Source organism: Aquarana catesbeiana, linkage group LG06, assembly GCF_042186555.1.
Source record: "Aquarana catesbeiana isolate 2022-GZ linkage group LG06, ASM4218655v1, whole genome shotgun sequence".
Taxonomy (NCBI): Eukaryota; Metazoa; Chordata; class Amphibia; order Anura; family Ranidae; genus Aquarana; species Aquarana catesbeiana.
Genome location: NC_133329.1, coordinates 33190452 through 33214420, shown reverse-complemented (window position 1 = coordinate 33214420; position 23969 = coordinate 33190452). Strand labels below are relative to the sequence as shown.

The 23969-nt window shown below is 42.9% G+C and overlaps 1 protein-coding gene across 1 annotated transcript in view; it reads left to right on the top strand.

The window, feature by feature from the left end:
• The first annotated feature begins 12092 nt into the window (after positions 1-12092).
• LOC141148285 (up-regulator of cell proliferation-like) overlaps positions 12093-23969 on the top strand; it is a 37717-nt gene continuing 25840 nt past the window's right edge. Inside the window, exon 1 of the mRNA XM_073635575.1 lies at positions 12093-12212. The gene's annotated coding sequence lies outside the window, so the exon portion shown is untranslated. The remainder of the gene's footprint in view (positions 12213-23969) is intronic.

Sequence of the window (23969 nt, the reverse complement as noted above, 5' to 3'; positions counted from 1 at the left end):
AAAAAGATCTTGATGGGATTCTATTGGATTTATCATCTTCATCTGCCAAGGAATTGATATGCCTCTGCAACCTACACGACTCCAGTTACAATAATATCAATGGTATACACTTTTCTTGCTGCATTTTACCTAAACATTAATACCCTATTATAAAATGCATTACATTACTGGTTACTGGTTAGTCCTCCCGCTGTGTTCTCCGCCGGATCATCCGCCCGATGTATTAATGTTCGGGGCTCCATTCACCTGGTCTTGAGAAGGTTAAAAAAATTCTTCGGGGAAGGGATCTCCACTATAGATTCCTTGAGAGGGAAGTCTGGTGGATTTTTCCTTGAATACTAGAATTCCGCTGGCATAAATTCCAGATAGGATATAGATTTATTTTTGAAGTAATCTTCTATAGCCATAGCTTTCTGAGTATGTTTGAGGCTTCTTTGTATCACAGAGGAACATTGTTTAGATAGATAATAATACAAAATTATGTTTTCTAGATGGGTGACAACATTCTCAATTTTTTGGTACTTCCCTTCCCCAGTATGGGTTACATACCATGTGATTACCATCTTGTGCTGATTTTTTTCTCTGTCCAGTGACTAGACTTGATTTTATGTAATTTATTAATTGTTTAATTAATAAAAATTAGGTGTGTAGTGTATATATATATATATATATATATATATATATATATATATATATATATATATATATTTGTCTTTCATTTGTAAAAATATGCTGTGATCAAGGCTTTGTGCTGAAACATGTAAGCTGTTTTTATCCACCTACAGTATCTCACAAAAGTGAGTACACCCCTCACATTTTTGTAAATATTTTATTATAACTTTTCATGTGTCAACACTGAAGAAAAGACACTTTGCTACAATGTAAAGTAGTGAGTGTACAGCTTGTATATCAGTGTAAATTTGCTGTCCCCTCAAAATAACTCAACACACAGCCATTAATGTCTAAACCGCTGGCAACAATAGTGTGTACACCCCTAAGTGAAAATGTCCAAATTGGACCCAATTAGCCATTTTCCCTCCCCAGTGTCATGTGACTCATTAGTGTTACAAGGTCTCAGGTGTGAATGGGGAGCAGGTGTGTTAAATTTGGTGTTATCGCTCTCTCTCATACAGGTCACTGGAAGTTCAACATGGCACCTCATGGCAAAGAACTCTCTGAGGATCTGAAAAAAATAATTATTGCGTTACATAAAAATGCCTAGGCTATAAGAAGATGGCCAAGACCTTGAAACTGTGCTGCAGCACGGTGCCCAAGACCATACAGCGGTTTAACAGGACAGGTTCCACTCAGAACAGGCCTCACCATGGTCGACCAAAGAAGTTGAGCACACATACTCAGCGTCATATCCAGAGATTGTATTTGGGAAATAGACATATGAGTGCTGCCAGCATTGCTGAAGAGGTTGAAGGGGTGGGGGGGTCAGCCTGTCAGTGCTCAGACCATACGCCACACACTGCATCAAATTAGTCTGCATAGCTGTCATCCCAGAAGGAAGCCTCTTTTAAAGGTGATGCACAAGAAAGCCGCAAACAGTTTGCTGAAGACAAGTAAGTTAAGGACATGGATTACTGGAACCATGTCCTGTGGTCTGATGAGATCCAGATAAACTTATTTGGTTCAGATAGTGTCAAGCGTGTGTGGTGGCAACCAGGTAAGGAATACAAAGACAAGTGTGTCTTGCGTAGAGTCAAACAGGGTGATGGGAGTGTCTTGGTCTGGGGCTGCATGAGTGCTACCAGCACTGAGAAGCTACAGTTCATTGAGGGAACTATGAATGCCAACATGTACTATGACATACTGAAGCAGAGCATGATACCCTCCCTTCAGAGACTGGACCACAGGGCAGTATTCCAACATGATAACGACCCCAAACACACTTCCAAAATGACCACTGCCTTGCTAAAGAAGCTGAGGGTAAAAGTGATGGACTGGCCAAGCATGTCTCCAGACCTAAACCCTATTGAGCATCTGTGAGGCATCCTCAAATGGAAGGTGGAGGAGTGCAAGGTCTCTAATATCCACCAGCTCTGTGATGTCATCATGGAGGATTAGAAGAGGACTCCAGTGGTAACCTGTAAAGCTCTGGTGAACTCCATGCCCAAGAGGGTTAATGCAGTGCTGGAAAATAATGGTTTCCTCTGAATACTCCAATAGCAGGGAAGGCAGCAGTATGGAGTCCTCTACTATGCTTTATCTCAAACATCTACACATAGTGGTTTACGTAACAAGTCTACATTTAATCCTAAAACACCTGGGCATCAGTTTATAGATGTATTCAAAAAGATGGTAGAAGCAGATAATAGAGATATCCCAATCAAAAAAGATTTCAAGGATAAATCAATCTGGGAAGGGATCAGAGAAATTGATCAAAGAAACAACATTGTAATCCACCCTGTGGACAAAGGGGGAGGTATTGTATTGTTATACTAACCAAAGCAGATTATGATACAGAAATGATGCGGATTTTGAGTGATGATAGCACCTATCAAATCCGTTCAAACAACCCCACCCAAGATTTGAAATTCCAACTACAGGAATTGGTGAACCATGCAGGAGACAATCGTATTCTTTATAAAAAAGAAAAAATATATCTAGCTCTAGATCTATTATGCCAGTATTGTATCAAGTTGCAAAAATACACAAGAATGCTACCAATCCCCCAGGCAGACCTATTCTGAGCGGTATCAATTCACTTTTTTCCCGACTGGGGGAATACATAGATGTTTACCTCCAGCCCCTTGTGGATAAAAGTCCATCTTACCTGATACCAAAGATGTTATTAACCACTTACAACATGAAGTAATTAACTAGACTTGTTTTTTGGTTACAATAGACGTTGAATCTATGTACACCAACATTCGCCAACCAGATGCCATGAATGCAGTCAAATGGGCCCTAAATAAGTTCACTAATTTAAAATACAGACAAAAGCACTTCATCCTCAAGAGCTTGAGACTCGCCATGACCAATAATTTCTTTTAGTATGGGGGACAATATTATAATTAAACAAAAGGTGTCTCCATGGGGGCTAAATATGCTCCAAGTGTTGTGAACCTTTTTCTCAATAAATGGGGAGAAGAGATAATTTATCGCAATCTTTGGCCAGAGTTGCAGATGTACCGCAGGTACATAGACGATATTTTGCTGGTGTGGAAAGGAACAGAGTCCACCCTAGGAGCATTCATTGACCACATCAACAAAAGCGTCTATGGTATGAAATTCACGGTAAAAGTCCACCGACAAAACATAGACTTTTTGGATCTGCATATTTTTAAAACAGAGGGCAAGCTGAACACCAAAACATATTTCAAAAGCACAGACAGAAATTACTACATTCCTACGAGGAGTTGCCATCATCCCAGGTGGAAAATGGCCATTCCTAAAGGGCAACTAGTGCGTAAAAAAGAAACTGCACTCTATATCGAGACTATATAGAACAAACGGATATCTTGATTAAATGGTTTACAAAGGTTACAATAGGAAAGAGATTTGTGAGCTTGGACTTTTTAGGCACAATAACTGGTATTGTATAGTTAAAAACTGAAATTTATTGAAAATAGAAAACATTTAAAAGAGAAAAAGACAGATCCAAAAATCTGTACAACATCAGTCCATGAAAAAGGTTACAGCTATACAGACCATACATAGCTCAATAATATAACATAGACACTTCAAGGATAAGATAACCAACATTCCATCATAGGAGTATTAAATTCGAAGAAGAGCTATGTCGTTGGTAGATGTTACAATTTACAGCTCAACATGTTACTCGCCTAGCGCTTCTTCAGGAGCATGGAACTGAAATATAAGACATTGAATAAATATAACAGATAGTACATCAGTGTAAAACATACGCTGAAAATATTCCTGAAAAATGCCTCCTTTCCAAACACTTCTTGTAGCCAGCCTTCAATGAATGCAGTGGGGTCCCTCCCTTCCACTTTCTCAGGGAGCCCCACTATGCGGACATTGTTGCGTCTCAGGCGGTTCTCGATGTCGTCATTTCTGTGTTCAGATGGGGCATCTGGTCCTCTATGTCACTCACTCTCCCCTCTACTGCAGTGGTCCTCTCTCTGATTTTTTGTATGTCTTGGCGTAAGAGAGAGACTGTCTCCTTCAGCCCCCCAAATTTCTCTTTAAGGTCATCCACTGAAGCGGTGCATTTATGTACAGCCTGTAATATTTCACTCAGTGTGGGTTGGGGGCTATCCTCCGTCTGCATATCAAACAGGCCAGGCATGGGATCAGGAACAGACTCTATTGATTCAGTGTCCTCCAGCCTGTCTGTGACATCCCTGTCTGCCTGCACTGTGGACACTGCTGCATGCTGTATGCTAGCCTGTGATGATTCTGCATGTCCTGCCAGCTTTTGGGTATAATAAAGCATGTCTCTGGGCTGGTCTTTTGTCTTGGGGGTTTTAATGACTTACCCCCTTGCTCTGGTTTTTTGTCCTGGCCCCGTGGAGTCCTCTGAGGCTGAGAGTGCCCAGCGTCATCTTGGAAGTCCTGGGACGCTGAGGCCACGGCTTCTCCCCGATTCCACGGGTCATCATACCTGGTCTGTCGGCCGTCACGGATTCCTGGGATGCCTGGAGATTGTTAGGAGCCGTTACCGGACTTTTTTGGGCGTTTTTAGCGGTGATGTAAGGATTCTCTGTAGGATCAGCAGCGGGAGCTCCGTCGAACAAGACTGTTCACATGCCGCGTCAGGCCAGGCCCCTGAATGTATAGTTTTTAATATATGACTAGTCAGTTTTTTCATTTCTAGTCCACTCCCAGCAAATTACATTTTTAAATATTCTGGTAATACCCAATTACCCAAATATCTATTTTTGCAAGTGTTCATATGTAGGGATGGGCCGAACACCCCCCCGTTCGGTTCACATCCAGAACCCGTTTGTGACTCCGCCCCCTCTGACAACATGGAGAAATCCATAGGGAAGTCCCCGTGCGTCAGAGGGGGCGGGGTCACCATGTGGCCCCGCCCTCCATTATATAAGAACTGTCACCTGAACAGAAGCATCACACAGCGGAAGACTCCCACTGAGGCGGATCGTGCGTAGGACGAAGTGTAGAAGAAGCCGGAGGAAGATGCTGGACGAGAAGACGGGAGGAAGAAGTGGGGGAAGAAGAAGATGGAGGAAGAAGAAGAACACCAAAGGAAGACCAGAAGAAAGAAGATGGAAGAAGAAGCGGGGAAAGAAGAAGAAATAAATAAAGGAATTGTCAAAAACCATCTCTTGTCTTTTTTTAACCTTTTTGACACTTTTTTTGTGAAATGGTAGGGGTACATTTGTACCCCATTACCAATTCACACAGGGGGGAGATCTGGGGGTCCCCTTGTTAAAGGGGGCTTCCAGATTCTGATAAGCTCCCCGCCCGCAGACCCCCACAACCACCGGGCAAGGGTTGTAAGGATGAGGCCCTTCTCCCCATCAACATGGGGACAAGGTGCTTTGGGGGGCCGCTACCCCAAAGCACCCTCCCAATTTTGAGGGCATGTGGCCTGGTACAGTTCAGGAGGGGGGGCGCTCTCTCGTCCCTGCCTCTTTTCCTGCGGCCTGCCAGGTTGCGTGCTCGGATAAGGGTCTGGCATGGATTTTTGGGGGGACCCCACCCCATTTTTTTTTTAATCTTGGCGCGGGGTTCCCCTTAAAATCCATACCAGACCTGAAGGGTCTGGTAAGGATTTTGAGGGGGACCCCACACCATTTTTTTTTAATTTTGGTGCGGGTTTCTTCTTAATATCCATACCAGACCTCAAGGGCCTGGAATTAAATTTGGGGGGACCCCCACGCATTTTCTTTTAAATGTTGGTTCGGGGTTCCCCTGTGGGGAAATTCCATGCCATTTTTATCAATGAACTTTTATGTGTATTGTCGGACCGACAATTCATTATAGCCGGCGCTAGCGATAGTACTTTTTAATGACTTTTTTTCCATTAGAAATGTCATTTTGCACTGGGACTGTTCTAAACACGGGAAACATGCGCCACTTTACAGGCATACTATAGACACCCCCCCAGGTACGAAATTCAAAGGGAAATAACACTTTTATTGTTTCACTTTAAGCATTATTAAAATCACTGCTCCTGAAAAAAACAGACATTTTTAAAACTTTTTTTGCATTGATGCATGTCCCCTGGGGCAGGACCCAGGTCCCTAAACACTTTTTATGACAATAACTTGCATATTAACCCTTAAAATTAGCACTTTTGTTTTCTTCCATAGACAATTCATTATAGCCGCTATTACTTCATGACTTTTTTTTCCCTTTAGAAATGTCATTTTGCTGTCAGACTGTTCTAAACACTGGAAACATGCATCCCTTTACAGGCATACTATAGACACCCCCCAGGTACTGTACGAAATTTAAAGGAATATTTCCCTTTTATTGTTTCACTTTAAGCATTATTAAAATCACTGCTCCCAAAAAAACAGCCGTTTTTAAAACTTTTTTTTTGCATTGATACATGTTCCCTGGGGCAGGACCCGGGTCCCCAAACACTTTTTATGACAATAACTTGCATATAAGCCTTTAAAATAAGCACTTTTGATTTCTCCCATAGACTTTTAAAGGGTGTTCCGCTGCTTTTGAATTTGCCGTGAACACCCCAAATTGTTCGCTATTCGGCGAACGGGCAAACAGCCAATGTTCGAGTCGAACTCATATTCGACCCAAACATAAAGCCCATCCCTATTCATATGGGTCATCTTATTCACTTAACTTATCCATCTAACCCTAAATAATATGTCACGTTCTAATATTTAATATTATACCACTGATTTTCACTTTTAGCAATTTGTTCCACAACATCTACCCTTATTTCTTCACTTTATGTCTAATGTAATATCACATCACTCCACTAGATGGCCTCTTTAATGTGATTGAGCAAGAGCTCCTTTAATGTGGTTGAGCAAGAGCTTATTTACTGCCGCCTATGACCAGCAGAGGGCCTTGTATTTTTTACCACCTTACTCGTCCTATTTTCATTTTCACCTTTTTATTTTTACTTTCATTTTTACTTGTTTCTCTATATGGATGTACATTTTTAAAAATAATCTTTGTTTGGTAGATATCAATGTCAGCCCAGTCCTTATAGACATTGTTTAAACCAAGATTGTACGCTCCCCGAGTATGCAGTAAGTGTTTATATTGATTCAACCAATCAGACCTGTAGTAGGGGTATAAATGCCCACAATAAATGGCAGATTGACCACTTCCTGATGATGGCTTTGTGATAGGCCGAAATGTTGAAGGTTACACAACGTCATCGCGTTACTTCCGCCCATACGAAACTACCCAGGAATCGAGCTGAACGTCGTAAAACTGAATCGAGCTGAACGTCGCTTTTCCTATCAGGGCCGATTGCCCTTAATAATCACCTGCTACACACGCCGGGTGCCAGGACTATAAGGCACTTTTAAATGTGAGTGAATTATTTTAATTTGTGTATTTAATAAACCTGGTTTTACGGCATTGTGCAATGAAGCTTCTCCTTTGTCATTTCCATCCATACTTATGAGGTGCATTCATGCATGAGACATCATTTCAACAGGCTCCCTAGGGGTATCTCCTAAATGACCATACTAGCGATAGTTGGTCAACATCCAGGGTGAGTGTACATCTATGTGGGGCACCCAGTCTGAACACCATTGCACAGGAGATGTCAATTTAAGCACAAGCACATTGTTTCATCACCTAATGGGACTTTATTAATCTTTTGTGTGTTCTGCATGTTTACATGAATGTGATCAACCCCAAGTGTAGCAAACTGTTTTTATATGCTTTTTTCTCACGTTTGGCCTCCTGCAGATGATGCTGATATACAGTGTGAGCAATTGGCTGAGCAGAGGAAGAGGAGAAGGGCATTAAGTCAATATTGGGTACATCCAATTGTCTCTCAGAGATATTCTAAAGGGCACGTTTATGCCCTGTATCATGATTTATGCACCTACCCTCAGGGGTTGATGTCAGCCATCTTCAAGCAGCAAAGACAGGAAGTGCACAGAAGGAAGTGACTGTAGGACACTCTATGCTCTCCTCTATCATTACAGAGTATTGTGGGCCTCCTGCGTGATTTTTTTAAAACAAATTTTAACACGCTGCAACTGCACCATAAACTCCTGCCAGTGCATTTGCGGAGCATTACTATAGACTTGCGTGGGAGGCATTAAAAGGCTTCAGGCCTCCAGACTCGACATGAGGTTTCAATTTTGAAGCGACGCAACACTAAAACTTCATGATTTCATCATTTGAATCCATAGTATCAGTTGCATAGGCGTACGAGGAGCGTTAAAAAAGCCCCTCAAACGCCTGCTTTCAATGCCAGTGTAAGAAAATGGGGGGTGATAACACAAATAATAATACAGACATTAAGAAATAATATCAATTTTATTAATCCACGTCCACTTTTCACTGTTCTTTTTAGGGGTAGGTTGGCAGTGAAACACACAACACTCACTGTAGATGAAAAAGATTATATTGCACAAAGAATTACCCTGAAGAGCTTTCTCACGGACAAGGAAATATTACATAAATTACAATACTTTGGAGGTATAAAAGTTACAGACCCATATTAACAGCAACATTCAATGCTGGCTAATACAGCCTCGGCACCTAAGAAGACCAATTCCTATAAAACCCACAACAATATTCCAGCAATCATCAAGTGGAATTCTAGCTAGCTAGCAAGCACATACAATATTAGCACTCCTCAGTCAGGTCTGCCCTCCAAGTCTGCAGTCAACGTCCCCCTTGCCAAGGTCTCCCAGTCAAGTCTCTAGTCCAGCTTCCCCTCCAGTCTCTCTCCCTATCCCTAATTGCGTGATCATACGACGCTGTACCCAAACAAAATGTATGTCTTTTTTTTCTCACAAATAGAGCTTTCTTTTGGTGGTATTTGATCACCCTTGCAGTTTTTATTTTTTGTGCTATAAACAAAAAAGCCCGACAATTTAGAAAAGAAAACAATATTTTTTACTTTTTTTTTTACAATAAATATCCAAAAAAAAAATGTTAAAAAAAAAATGTCTTCATCAGTTTAGGCCAATATGTATTCTTCTACATATTTTTAGTAAAAAAAAAAACAACGTAAGCGTATATTGATTGGGTTGCGTCTACAAAATAGGGGATAGATTTTTTGGCACTTTTGTTATTTTTTTAATTTTTTTTACTAGCAATGGCAGTCATCAGCGATTTTTAGCGGGACTGCGACATTGCGGCGGACTGATCGGATACTTTTGACACTTTTTTGGGACCAGTGACATTTATACAGCGATCAGAGCTAAAAATAGCCACTGATTACTGTATAAATTTCACTGGCAGGGAAGGGGTTACCACTAGGGGGGGCAATCAAGGGGTTAACTGTTCCCTAGGGAGGTGTTTCTAACTGTGGGGGCTGGGCTGACTGGAGGAAGAGACATATTGCTGTTCCTAATCACTAGGAACAGCAGATCTGTCTCTCCTCCCCTGACAGAACAGAGATCTGTCTGTTTACAGTGACAGATCCCCGTTCTGTCTCTCTCAGGAGTGATCGTGGGTGGCCAGCAGACATCGCTCATTGGCATCGCGGGCGCCTTCTATTCCGTTTAAAGCGGCTGACATACAAAGACGTTAATGTCCTTAAGCGGTTAAAATGATTTAATGTTAAAGCGCTAAACATGCCTAACGTTTAGGGCGGTTTAGCGGAGTTTAGCAGCTTTTAGTAGTGTCAAGAATTTTTTCTGCCCAAACTCTGCTGCTCCTGGACGCACTGGCAGTGTTTTTTTTTTTCCTGCTTCTAAAAGCCCCTGCCACTAAACACTGCTAAAAGCCTATGTGTGTATGGGCACAGAGGCTAACATGAAGGGGAGTTTAGAGGCAGGGGAAAAAAATGGCAGATGCCCCTATGAGCAGCTGTAAAAACGTTCAGTGTACATTAGGCTTTATCTGCAGTAACACTATTTCTTTTTAAATGAACATTGCTCGAAAAAAAAGAAAAAGTGTGTCTTGCTTGGTGTCGTTCCATTTTGTTTAAGGATTGGAAAAAAACAAATCATTGCTGTAAGACAAGCAATGTATGTGTTACATTGACAAAGTTATCGCAGAACAAAACTATAGCCATTGCTGAAATGTAAAAATTGCTCTGCTCCATAGGGGGGGAAACAGGAGTGAGAGGCGAAGGGGTTAAGTTGAACAAAATCAGAATTAATGTTCTGCTCTAAGAATGTCGCTGAACCGGGCATTATATTTTTTTCATCAAGCTTTCTGGGAACTCACGCAATGGAGGGGTCGTATGATAAAGAAAGAGATGTTCTGCATTCTTGTGCTGAATACAGAAACTTCAGTGTGTATTAAAGAGATTATATAAAGTATTAAAATAGAACCAGGAACAGAGAAAGAGAAAATTTCAATGGATGATGGATGACGGCTCTGTCATTATTTTAATTTAAAAAAAAAGGACCCATTTCCTAGAAGATATACAACTGTCACATGACCCAGCTCTCTCCCAGCCTGTCTGCAGGGAAACATAAGCACTAAGAGCTTCTAGTCTTCTGCTGCTGGTCACATGTTCAAAAAAAAAATCAGCCTTTGAAATACAGAGTAAAAATAAATAAATAATATCAATAAACAGTTTTAAATTGTCATACAAATATATATTTGAAATTAAATCTTTATTATTTTATGGAAATAACATGGTGCAAGCAGATTTCTGCCAGTCACAAGCTGTGTCACTCCCCTCCAGCCTGTGTCTTAGAATAAGAGGGAGGTGAAGCCTCCATTAATCTATATGTTATATCCCACCCCCATTGTGTTTAGCTGGTTAGTGGACATGGAGGAGGAGGGAGGGAGTGGGCTGTCATTTACCATTTTGTATACGCCCACATGTGTGACTTTATACTCACATGGGCTGCTCAGATGTGATAAGGAGGAAAAGCTCAGCATAGAAACTCACTGAAAACTGAGCATGTGCAGAGCTGCCAACACTGCACTGCAAAATACCTAGCTGCATTGGGGACATGGACAGAAAACTCACTGAAACCTGAGCATGTGCAGAGTTGCCTCAGCAGCTGCAAAATCCCTAGCTGAAATAGGCGGAAGTTGGGGTTGGGAGCAACAGGATCAACCAGGTTTTTTTGCAGAATACAGAAAACAAATTTAATAGTGACTGGGTGAGTATGAACAGCATGTGATACACCATTTATTCATAGTTTTTTTATGATGAGGGATTAATGACACTTTAAGCCTTGATGAAGGGGGAGAGTGTTTGGTCCCATTGGCTTTATACCGGTATGAATTACTTTTATCATTAAATTACCTTGAACTATTGGTCATTTGTTTAGTGTTCTCATTGGATTGTATGTGTGTGGATTCTCAACTCTGGGTACTTTCCCTTTTTTCTGAGGGTGGTCCCCATTATGTGCTGTGCTGCTGAACCACAACCTGTGTTTACTATGCTTCAGTTTATGACTGAGCAGGAGCCTCTGTATCCTGTTCATTCATCTGCGTCTGCAGCTGAGGCCGCAGAAAGGAACCAGGGAATGTGTCACCTCAGTCCCTTTCTCTGTTTCAAAAGTGAGACTTCAGGGGTCTGTTTATACCCTTGATATTTTAAAGACCCCCCTCCCCCCACAGCATTGTGCAAAAATATATAACACATTATTTTAACAAATTGTAAAAAAAAATACAAATAAAATTGTAAAAAAATCTGACTAAAATTTTTAATTAGGCTTAAAAAGCCACGCCCAATATCTATTATAATTTAGCCACACTCCATCTCCTTGGTAGGGGCCCCAGTGCATTACTTTGCCCAGGGGCCCATGATGCCCTTAAGGTGACACTAGTGCTCAGTGACAATTTCAGTGACCTTTAGAAAATACGAATCCAACGTCCTGTTTGTTCTTGTGTTTAGAAATGAAATAAAGACAGCTTAGAAAGGAATGAGGAAAAATGTCCCATTGGGCTTATGGCCAAAATATGGCTGCAGATCAACTGCGCTGATAAGAGAAATTGGTATTTCTTGACACATAGTTTTACTTTCACTTTGAGAGCAGCATTCTTATAAAAAGCTAAAACACCCCCTCCTCACTCACACCACAACTTATGGCTTGCCATTGCATGTAGCAATACACCTTCATCTTCTAGAGGCAGAAGCCTTGAAAACAACAAGCAACTCTAGAAGCCACCGCACAGGAACTCACTCATACAAGGTTAGTAATACTTAAAACAAATCAAGACAGACATGGACAGACATTTTTTTTTTTATTTCAATTTCTTTATTAATTTTATCTGTATCAAAACAAATCGCAATTAGCAAGGTGCAACCTCGCAATATACAACAATATACACAGGTTCTTAATACATTCTTATCAAAAGAAAACCCCCATACCCCTCTCAACCTACCCCACCCCTCCCTCGCACACTCTTCCTATACCCGCCCCTTCTCCCTTTCCCGTACCAGATCGATGATCTTCTTTTCACCTCTTCCTCTTCCAGCTCTAAGTATCTAGCTAATTCATTCCTCTGCTAAGATTTTTTCTTTATGCTCCTATTACTTCCGCAAATCTTATTGTTAACTTGTCCACCCATTCCCGTCATTTCTCTTCAAACTATCTTTCCCCTCTTTCGGAATAATAGCAATAATAGCTTTCAACGCCTCTTTACGCATCTCCCACTTAGCCCCGATCCCATTCATAGAGGAGCACATTTTAGGAATTAGTATATCCCTACATTTTTTATAATAGAGTGTCGTCAGGCCATCAGGTCCAGGACTCTTTCCTGCCGGAGATTCTTTTAAGATTTTTATTATCTCCTCCTCTGTTATAGGGGCCTCTAGGTGACTAAGTTGATCTTCTGAGATTTTATTTAAACAGGTATCTTTTAATAAGGCTTTTGTTTTTTCTTGTTTTCGTTTTGCCTCTTCTTTAGTATCCTGATTATTTAGTGAGTAAAGTCTCCCATAATAATCTTGGAAGGTCTTAGCGATTTCTGCCGTTTTGTATACCAGTTCCCCAGTGCTTGTATGTATTTTCTCATATTGGTACCTTTCTTTCTTTATTAAGTTGTAGGCCGTTCGCGTTTCTTGTTCAATAAGATCTCTCATAGCCTCCCTTTTTCGACTAATATTTAATAGCTGTTCCCTGTCTCTTGTTGTCTTATGTTGCTGTTCTAATTTATATATTTTTTTACTTAAGGCTATTTTGTTCTCCTTAGCTCTCTTTTTCCTCTCCGAGCCTGCCATGATCAAGATACCCCTAATATAGGCCTTATGGGCTTCCAACAATATGGCTTCTGACATACTCTCCGTATCATTGATCCTGAAAAACTGCTCTAGTTCTTCTTTTATTTGCTTTTCTATTGCTTTGTCGTGTCGTAGGTCTTCATTTAGCCTCCAAATGTTACTCCTTGTTTGGGCCTCTCCTAACTTCAGTTGTAATATCACAGGCACATGATCTGAGAAGGTCATTATTCCAATATTTGTGCTGACCCCCACCTCTAGCAGCCTATGCTCAATCAAAAAAATTTAGTCTAGAGTATGTCCCATGTACGGGGGAGTGGAATGTGTAAGCTCTTGCCTTAATGTGCTGCTTCCTCCACACATCTACTAGTTGGCATTGGTGCAATTTCTTTTTTAATTTATTCCTCCATGCCATTCCAGTCTCCCGTACCTGCGACGTACTATCTTTCCTCGGCTCTAAGCAGAAATTAAAATCCCCCGCCATAATGGCCCCTCCATTTTTAAATTCCATGAATTCCGCTATAGCCCCAATTAAATAACCAATAGGGTTTTTATTAGGGCCATATATGTTCGCCAGGGAGTACTCGGCTCCATTCAATTTACCCCTCAAAAATAGATAACGCCCTTCAGGGTCCGTCTTTCTCTCCTCTAAATCAAACCTCACTCCCCTGGTGAACCCTATGGCCACTCCCTTTGCTTGGCTAATTGGAGAGTCCCCATATTACCATATCGGGAAGTCTTTTGAAAATATTCTATTCGAACCCAGGAAAAAATGTGTCTCCTGCAGCAGTACCACATCTGCTTTAAGATATTTTAGTTCATTTATTATGTTCGCCCTTTTTATAGGAGCATTTAAATCGCATACATTATATGAAATTATATTTAAACTAGACATCCTTACTTATTTTTAAGGATTTTCTGTAAAACACATCTGACGAGCAAAGGAATAGGGGTTTCCCTGCCATACCTCCAGTAAGGGAAGGGATCTGTGCATCCTAATCTCCCAAATTCCACCCTCCCCTGTCCCCATCCCCCCCCTTACCCTCCCCATACTCTGTCCCCCCTCTCCCTCCCATAGTAGGGGAAATGGCCTCCCCATGGCCCAGTAAACCGTGGCCCACCTAACTCCTCCCGGCCCTATGGTTATCCCCCTAGAGGTTGAGCTTTAGATGTGGTCGCAGGCAGATCCAATACTCCCCCAAGTGTTTTTCTTCTTGGGGGGCCCCCATGCTCACTCCACTCCCCCCATCTCCCTCTCCCAACCCTCCCCCCCACATCCCCAACCCTCCCCCTTCGTCTTAACATCTAACTTGAGTAATTATTATTAGTTTCTTCTTTCCTTTTCTCTTTGGTCTGTTTTTTTCTTCCCTTCCAATCGTTTCCATTTCAGAGCTGATTGCCAAGTCTGCTGTTCACCTGTACTCTCTGTGTTCTCAAGTCTTTCCCACAAACCCGGGATTTCTACCAGAGGAACATCCAGTCTATTACAAAATTTTGCCGTATCTTCCGGGAATCTTAAAGTTGCAGATCGGCCGTCTTTGCGTCTGATTAGGCAGGCTGGGAAGCCCCAGGTGTATTGGATATTGTGCGACTTAAGCTGTTCAAGTAAAGGTTTAAGGGTTCTTCTCCTGGCCAGAGTCTCGGTTGCCAGATCTGGGAATATCTGTAGAGCAATCTCACCATATTTAGCCAGTTGGTTTGTTTTCATAAATTCCCTTATCTGTTCTTTGTCTTGGAAATTATGAAATCTTACAATAACATCTCTTGGGACGTCTCCAGCCATTTCTGCAGGCTTACTAATCCTATGGATTCTTTCAAACTTTATTTTATTACTTGCACCAGATGTACTTATCATATGACCAAAGATTTTATCCATGTTTCTTGCAGTTCCTCCTTTTCCCCTTGCATCTCTGGTAAACCTCTAATCCGGAGATTTTTCCTTCTATTCCGCTTTTCTTGGTCCTCTATTTTAAACAATAAAATCCTCTGATCTCTCTGCATCTAGCCCATCTGTGATTTAAGCTTTTTTTATCTCCACCCCATGCGTGTCTTTCTTCTGCATCTTTAACCCCTCTTAATATGTGGTTCATATCTTCATGAGTTGCTATTTCTCCCTTTATAGATATTTCCAGTCACGCAAAAATTTCTGCCCTTTCTCCCTTTGTTGGTAACAGTTTTTTTTGTTTGGGTTCCGTTGTAACTTCTCCCTCTAGAACCTCACTTCTCGCTGCAGGGGTTTCTATATCTTCTAGCTGTTTTCTCAGTGCGTTCTTTTGTATGCCCTCCGGGCTTTGCTTTTTTTGCTTCCGTTTGTTTGTCCGGGCTTTCCTTACCATCCTTCTGTACCATATATTTTTTAATAGTTCCTGAGCTAGCACTTACTCTAGGTGGGTTTACTGCTGCCCCTCTAGCCTGTTTACCCTTCATTTCTTATTTTCTACTTGTTTTTTTTAAAGCTAATAATTGGCTTCTCACCCTTTTTTCTCACTCAGCCCTCAGCCCTCGGGGTTCGTATCCCAGGGTGGGGGTATATTTCCCTGCAGTACTTTGCCCAGTTGTAGTCACCGAAGTATACTGTACATTTATCCAAAAGTACACAGCCTTAGTAAAGTGAAAGTTCTGCAATGTTTGTTCTTATCCTTGGCTGCTACAACTGTCGATAGTTTTATTTCAGGTTGACTTTACAGTATGGCTGTTAGCTGTTTTGGTGTGGTTCACATATTAGGGGGTTCTTAAACATTCTATTGGGTATCTCCCTTGGTCCGTACCCTTTGTTTATGTCCAGGGAGTGTTTAACTCGCACCAAACAGCTCCTTCTGTTCATCCACAGTCCATACAAATACAAGTATTTCAGCTCTCAGTCCTGTGTATGCCAGTCATTTTCTTTTTACTATAATGCAGTTTAACAGTCCAGTTTATTAAACCTCTATATGTGGCATATATAGTCTGTATGCGTACCATGTAGTCTGTATAAGAGTCAATATGCTATCACTATGGCAAACATATGTGTATCTGCCAACTAGGAGCAACAGCACTCACCCACTTGTTGCCTCGGTATCCGCTTGGCTTTGCAAATTACTTGCCAGTTTTGAGGTGCAGGGAGTCACTGTACATTGCAGATCTGCTCCAGTCATGGAAGGTACGCTCTTTACTCATTCAATAGTTGCCGGTGCACTGGCTCTATTCATCCCTGATCCATCTCCTCTACCTACGGGGGCGCTGTGCAGGTACGGGCTCCAGGCTCTATGTTCTATGCCCCGAAACCCAGGGCTGCGGCTCGCCTCCTTCTGCACGCTCCCTTCTGCACAAAAACCCTCCGCTCACTCCTCCAACAGCAGCATGGTCCTCAGCGGGAAAGGGCATAGTGATGGGGGGTTTGTGGAGGATCGAGAGGCGGCCTCTCCTTAGGCCAGCATCACACTAGGGGAGAGCTTTGTGGGCTTCACGGGCTCAGCCTCGACTCCAGCCCAACACCCACATCCAGCCCCTCCCTCCTGCAGCTTCTTGTTTGGACAGACATTTTAAGACAAACAACCAACAAACATAAAAGACTACCTACAGAGTTAGGTATGATGATGAGCAAACCTGTAGATTGTCTATCTCCTCTAACAGCAAGATTCTCTAGACATAATAATGAGAATACTCATCAAGGTGTTTTTTTCTGAATGTCAAGGATGTTATAAAAGTTGGAGCTTCAACCATCCAAGCCACCAAGATATATACTGTAAATATATATATATATATATATATATACCGTATTTATCGGCATATAACACGCACAGGCGTATAACACGCACATTCATTTTAAGAGGGAAGTTTCAGGAAAAAAAAAAAAAAATGTAAATAAGGAACTTTGAAGCAAAATAAGGGTCAGTGCCCATCTGCAGCTCCACCATTGCCCATCAATGCAGCCTGATCATCAATGCAGCCTCACCATTTCCATCTATGCAGCAGCCTCACAATTGCCATCAATGCAGCAGCCTTACCATTGCCATCAATGCAGCAGTCTCACCATTGCCATCAATGCAGCAGCCTCCCCATTGCCATCAGTACAGCCTGTTCGATGCCCATCTGCAGCCTAGAGGGGACAGGGAGGGGGGCGGGAGAAGCCCCGACAGATTACATACAGTGAGAATCTCCTATGATAGACAGAACAGTGGTCCAATGGCGACCCAGGAGACGGGACTTCCCATTACAGAGGCCGCCAAGTAAACAGGAGATTCTCACTGTATATAATCTGATGGCGCTCGTCCCGCCCCCCTCCCTGTCCCCTCCAAGGCAGCTAAAATTGAAGTATTGGCGTATAACACGCACACGCTATTTGCACCCGATTTTCATGGTGAAAAAGTGAGTGTTATACGCCAATAAATGCAGTATATATATATATATATATATATATATATATATATATATATATATATATATATATATATATATATACCGTATATCATATGTGGAATTGATAATTAAATAATTTCACCAATGTACATTAGCCTATAGCCAAAACTTGTTTCTGTAGTGTAGATTAGAGGATTAGACCCCCTGTCATGTTTTGTATTGCTGTGTGTGTTCCCCGCTGGGAAGACTAAAGGGACGATTTTGTGAATGTCTGTGCAAGCGTAACAAATACGCTTCGTAATGTTTGTATTATGTGTGTAATCGTTTCCTTATTCCACTGAATGTAACAACTCTAGCATTCGATCCTATGAGAAAAATTTAAGAATGTTTAAGAACATTTGACCCTATTAGCTAAGCAGGGTTCCCCACAGAGATGGGACTAGTTAATAATTTCCGGATGCAAGTAGAGTAATCCTCCATGCCAAGGGATCAGGACTAGGGCCTGTTTTAATATCCATTGAACCCTGGGCAAACATTTTCTTGGGTCCTCCCAAATCCACTTATCAACTATTTGCAGGCAGTGTTGGCTCAAGAGGCAGCTGCTTTGGGCCTCAAAACAGTGACTGGGTTGGGGGCAGCTGCCCCTTTTGCCCTGCATTAAAGAGGGCCCTGATCCCGACCATAAACCCCTTCATGACGGGAGATAAAACTAATCTTAATGCCTGCAATTCGGCAACTTTGACATGTGTTAGTAAAACTGTACATATCATCACAACTACTTAGCATATCCAGGTGTATTATAGTGCATTTTTTCAGGACGAATTGGATCTTAATTTGATAGTAAATAGTAATAGATATCTCCTCCATTTTTATTATCAAAAGAAAAAACTGTCCCAAAATATACAAAATATCATTTTTGCTGTCCCCTCAAAATAACTCAACACACAGCCATTATTGTCTAAACCGCTGGCAACAAAAGTGAGTGCACCCCTAAGTGAAAATGTCCAAATTGGGCCCAATTAGCCATTTCTCCTCCTCGGTGTCATGTGACTCGTTAGTGTTACAAGATCTCAGGTAGGGATGGGCTGTCTGTTTGGGTCGAACATGAGTTCAACTTGAACATTGTCTGTTCGCCCGTTCCCCGAATAGCGAACAATTTGGGGTGTTCGTGGCAAATTTGGAAGTCATGGAACACCCTTTAAAAGTTTATGGGAGAAATCAAAAGTGCTAATTTTAAAGGTTTATATGCATGGTATTGTCATAAAAAATGTTTGGGGACCTGGGTCCTGCCCCAAGGGACATGTATCAATGCAAAAAAAAGTTTCAAAAATGGCCGTTTTTTCGGGAGCAGTGATTTTAATAATGCTTAAAGTGAAACAAAAAAAGGGAAATATTCCTCTAAATTTCGTACCTGGGGGGTGTCTATAGTATGCCTGTAAATTGGTGCATGTTTCCCGTGTTTACAACAGTCCGAGAGCGAAATGACATTTCTAAAGGAAAAAAAAGTCATTTAAAAGTACTAGCAGTAGCGTCGGCAGCAATAATGAATTCTTGGGTCTCTGCAATACTCATAAAAGTCATTGATAAAAATGGCCTGGGACTCCCCCACAGTGCATTACCAGGCCCTTTGGGTCTGGTATGAATATTAAGGAGAACCCCGAACCAAAATTTAAAAAAAAAATGCGTGGGGGGTCCCCCCAAATTCCATACCAGGGCCTTCAGGTCTAGTATGGATATTACGGGGAACCCCGCACCAAAATTTAAAAAAATGGCATGGAGGTTCCCCTCAAAATCCATACCAGACCCTTCAGGTCTGGTATGGATTTTAAGGGGAACCCCGCGCCAAGATTAAAAAAAAATGGCGTGGGGGCCCCCCTAAAAATCCATACCAGACCCTTATCCGAGCACGCAACCTACCAGGCCACATGCCCTCAACGTGGGTAGGATGTCCCCATTTCGATGGGGACAAGGGCCTCATCCCCACAACCCTTGCCCGGTGGCTGTGAGGGTCTGCGGGCATGGGGTTTATCAGAATCTGGAAGCCCCCTTTAACAAAGGGACCCCCAGATTCTGGCACCCCCTGTGTGAAATGGTAGTGGGATACAAATGTACCCCTACCATTTCACAAAAAAGTGTCAAAAATGTTAAAAAAGACAAGAGACAGTGTTTGACAATTCCTTTATTAATGTCTTCTTCTTTCCCCGCTTCCTCTTCCATCTTCTTCTGGTCTTCATTCGGTTTTCTTCCTCCATCTTGTTCTTCCCCCGCTTCTTCCTCTTCTTCCCCAGATCCTCTGCTTCTTCCTTCGTTCTTCTCATCCGCATCTTCCTCCGGCTTCTCCTTCCCCGCTTCATTCTTCGGATGATCCGCATCCATGGGAGGTGCCCGCTGTATGACACTTCTGTTCTTCTGACAGTTCTTATAACTGAGGGCGGGGTCACTGACACAGGGGGAATTCACTGGGACTTCCTTATGGTTTTCCCCATGGTGTCAGAGGGGGGTGGGGTCACCCGTTACGTAACCGGGTGACCCCAGAGGAAGAGGCAGAAGTGGGGGAAGAACAAGATGGAGGAAGAAAACTGAATGAAGACCAGAAGAAGATGGAAGAAGAAGCGGGGAGAGAAGAAGACATTAATAAAGTTATTGTAAAAAAAAAAAGTCTTGTCTTTTTTAACATTTTTAACACTTTTTTTGTGAAATGGTAGGGGTACATTTGTACCCCATTACCATTTCACACAGGGGGAGCCGGGATCTGGGGGTCCCCTTGTTAAAGGGGGCTTCCAGATTCTGATAAACCCCCTGCCCGCAGACCCCCACAGCCACCAGGCAAGGGTTGTGGGGATGAGGCCCTTGTCCCAATCAACATGGGGACATTCAGCCCATGTTGAGGGCATGTGGCCTGGAACGGTTCAGGAGGGGGGGCGCTCTCTCATCTCCCCTCTTTTTCTGCGGCCTGCCAGGTTGCGTGCTCAGATAAGGGTCTGGTATGGATTTTTAGGGGGACCCCATGCCATTTTTTTTTATTTTGGCACGGGGTTCCCTTTAATATCCATACCAGACCTGAAGGGCCTGGTATGGAATTTGGGGGGACCCCCACGCTTCTTTTTTTTTAATTTTGGTTTGGGGTTCTCCTTAATATTCATACCAGACCCAAAGGGCCTGGTAATACACTGTGGGGGAACCCCAGGCCATTTTTTTCAATGACTTTTATGAGTATTGTAGAGACCCGACAATTCATTATAGCTGCCGGCGCTACCGCTAGTACTTTTAAATGACTTTTTTTTCCTTTAGAAATGTCATTTCGCTCTCGGACTGTTGTAAACATGGGAAACATGCACCAATTTACAGGCATACTATAGACACCCCCCAGGTATGAAATTTAAAGGAATATTTCCCTTTTTTTGTTTCACGTTAAGCATTATTAAAATCACGGCCGTTTTTAAAACTTTTTTAGATTTATACATGTCCCCTGGGGCAGGACCCAGGTCCCCAAACACTTTTTATGACAATAACTTGCATATTAACCCTTAAAATTATCACTTTTGATTTTTTACGTTCGTGTCCCATAGACTTTAACGGTGTTTATGTGTTCGAACAAATTTTTTGCCTGTTCGCATGTTCTGCTGAGAACCGAACAGGGGGATGTTCGACCCATCCCTAGTCTCAGGTGTGAGTGGGGAGCAAGTATGTTAAATTTGGTGTTATTGCTCACTCTCTGATACTGGTCACTGGAAGTTCAACATGGCACATCATGGCAAAGAACTCTCTGAAGATCTGGAAAAAAGAATTGTTGCTCTACAGAAAGATGGCCTAGGCTATAAGAAGATTGCCAAGACCCTGAGACTGAGCTGCAGCACGGTGGCCCAGACCATACAGCGGTTTAACAGGACAGGGTCCACTCAGAACAGGCCTCGCTATGGTCAACCAAAGAGGTTGAGAGCAGTTGAGTGCTCAGCATCATATCCAGAGGTTGTCTTTGGGAAATAGACGTATGAGTGCTGCCAGCATTGCTGCAGAGGTTAAAGGGTTGGGGGGGTCAGCCTGTCAGTGCTCAGACCATACACCTCACACTGCATCAGATTGGTCTGCATGGCTGTCGTCCCAGAAGTAAGCCTCTTTTAAAGATGATGCACAAGAAAGCCAAACAGTTTGCTGTAGGCAAGCAAGCTAAGGATATGGATTACTGGAACCACATCCTGTGGTCTGATGAAACCAAGATAAACTTATTTGGTTCAGATGGTGTCAAGCGTGTGTGGCGGCAACCAGGTAAGGAGTACAATGACAAGTGTGTCTTGCGTAGAGTCAAACATTGTGATGGGAGTGTCATGGTCTGGGGCTGCATGAGTGCTACCAGCACTGGGGAGCTACAGTTCATTGAGGAAACCATGAATGCCAACATGTAGTGTGAGATACAGTGCATGATCCCCTCCCTTCGGAGACTGGGCCACAGAGCAGTATTCCAACATGATAACGACCCCAAACACACCTCCAAGATCACCACTGCCTTGCTAAAGAAGCTGAGGGTAAGGGTGATGAACTGGCCAAGCATGTCTTCAGACTTAAACCCTATTGAGCATCTGTGGGGCATCCACAAATGGAAGGTGGAGGAGCGCAAGGTCTCTAACATCCACCAGCTCCGTGATGTTGTCATGGAGGAGTGGAAGAGAATTCCAGTGGAAACCTGTGAAGCTCTGGTGAACTCCATGTCAAAGAGTGCTTGTAAATAATGGTGGTCACACAAAAAAATTGACACTTTGGGCCCAATTTGGGCATTTTCACTTAGGGGTGTACTCACTTTTGTTACCGGTGGTTTAGACATTAATGGCTGTGTGTTGAGTTATTTTGAGAGGACAGCACATTTACACTGTTATATAAGCGGTACACTCACTACTCTACATTGTAGCAAAGGGTCATTTCTTCAGTGTTGTCACATGAAAAGATATAATAAAATATTTACAAACATGTGAGGGGTGTACTCACTTTTGTAAGATACTATATTCTTATATGTGATAAGCGTCCATCACCTGGAATGTTCAGTCGTGAAGCAACCACCCCTTATGGGAAGAATACACGCTTGACCACTAAATATGACCCCCTAATTAAAGAGAAGTCAACTGAACTTACAATCGAGCACCCAGCTTTAGATCACCATAGAGCAGGCATGTCCAAAGTGCGGCCCGCGGGCCAATTGTGGCCCGCGTTCCGGTTTTGAACGGCCCACCTGGTTATCTGGACATATATATCTTTTGTGGCCCCTGACGATCTCCCAGCGCCGGGGGCCACAAAGGATGTATATGCATTGGCTTGGAGGGGACAGGGAGGAGGCGGGACGAGTGCCTTACACAAACAGGAGAATTCCCTGTTTAGGGACGGCCTCTGTTATAGGAAGTCCTGTCTCCGGCGCTGCCATTGGACGACTGTTCTGTCCATCAAAGGAGGCGGAACTTTCTATTAAAAAAGCCACCCTGTAAACAGGAGATTCTCTTGTAGGTAATCTTTGGTGCTCGTGAGTGCATTCCTGACAATGGTGAGTGCATTCCTGGCAATGGTGGGTGCATTCCTGGCAATGGTGATCGCATTCCTGGTAATGGTGAGTGCATTGATGGCAATGGTGGGTTCATTCCTGGCAATGGTGGGTGCATTCCTGGCAATGGTGAGTGCATTCCTGGTAATGGTGGGTGCATTCCTGGCAATGGTGGGGTGCATTCCTGGCAATAGTGGGTGCATTCCTGGCAATGGTGAGTGCATTCCTGGCAACGGCCTGTGCATTCCTGGCAATAGTGGGTGCATTCCTGGCAATGGTGGGTGCATTCCTGGCAATGGTGGGTGCATTCCTGGCAATGGTGGGTGCATTCCTGGCAATGGTGAGTGCATTCCTGGCAATGGTGAGTGCTGCATTCCTGGCAATTGTGGGTGCTGCATTCCTGGCAATGGTGGGTGCTGCATTCCTAGCAATGGTGGCTGCTGCATTCCTAGCAATGGTGGGTGCTGCATTCCTGGCAATTGGGAATGCTGCATTCATGGCAATGGTGGGTCTGCAAATGGGCACTTGTGAGGCTGCAGATGGGCATTGACCCTTATTTTGCTTCACAGTTCTTTATGTAGCGCCCACCTACTTAGGTGTGTGCTAACTAGTTAGTTAAGGTTAGTGTTAGGTACAAATTCCAGGCATTACCCTGTTGGTTTAAGCCTGGTTGGGTTTATTTTGGTTGAGAGAAATGACAGAGTAGAATTGGGGGTGTGACCACCTGCATTCTGCGAGTGATGCCTTGTTCGTCCAGTGAGAGGTGCTGGAGGGCAGGTAAATTGGAAACAGGATACAGTTAGTTGTATGGGTCACCCTGAACCAGTCATTAATTTGAGTGGGCAGGGGCTTTCAGGCCTATATAAA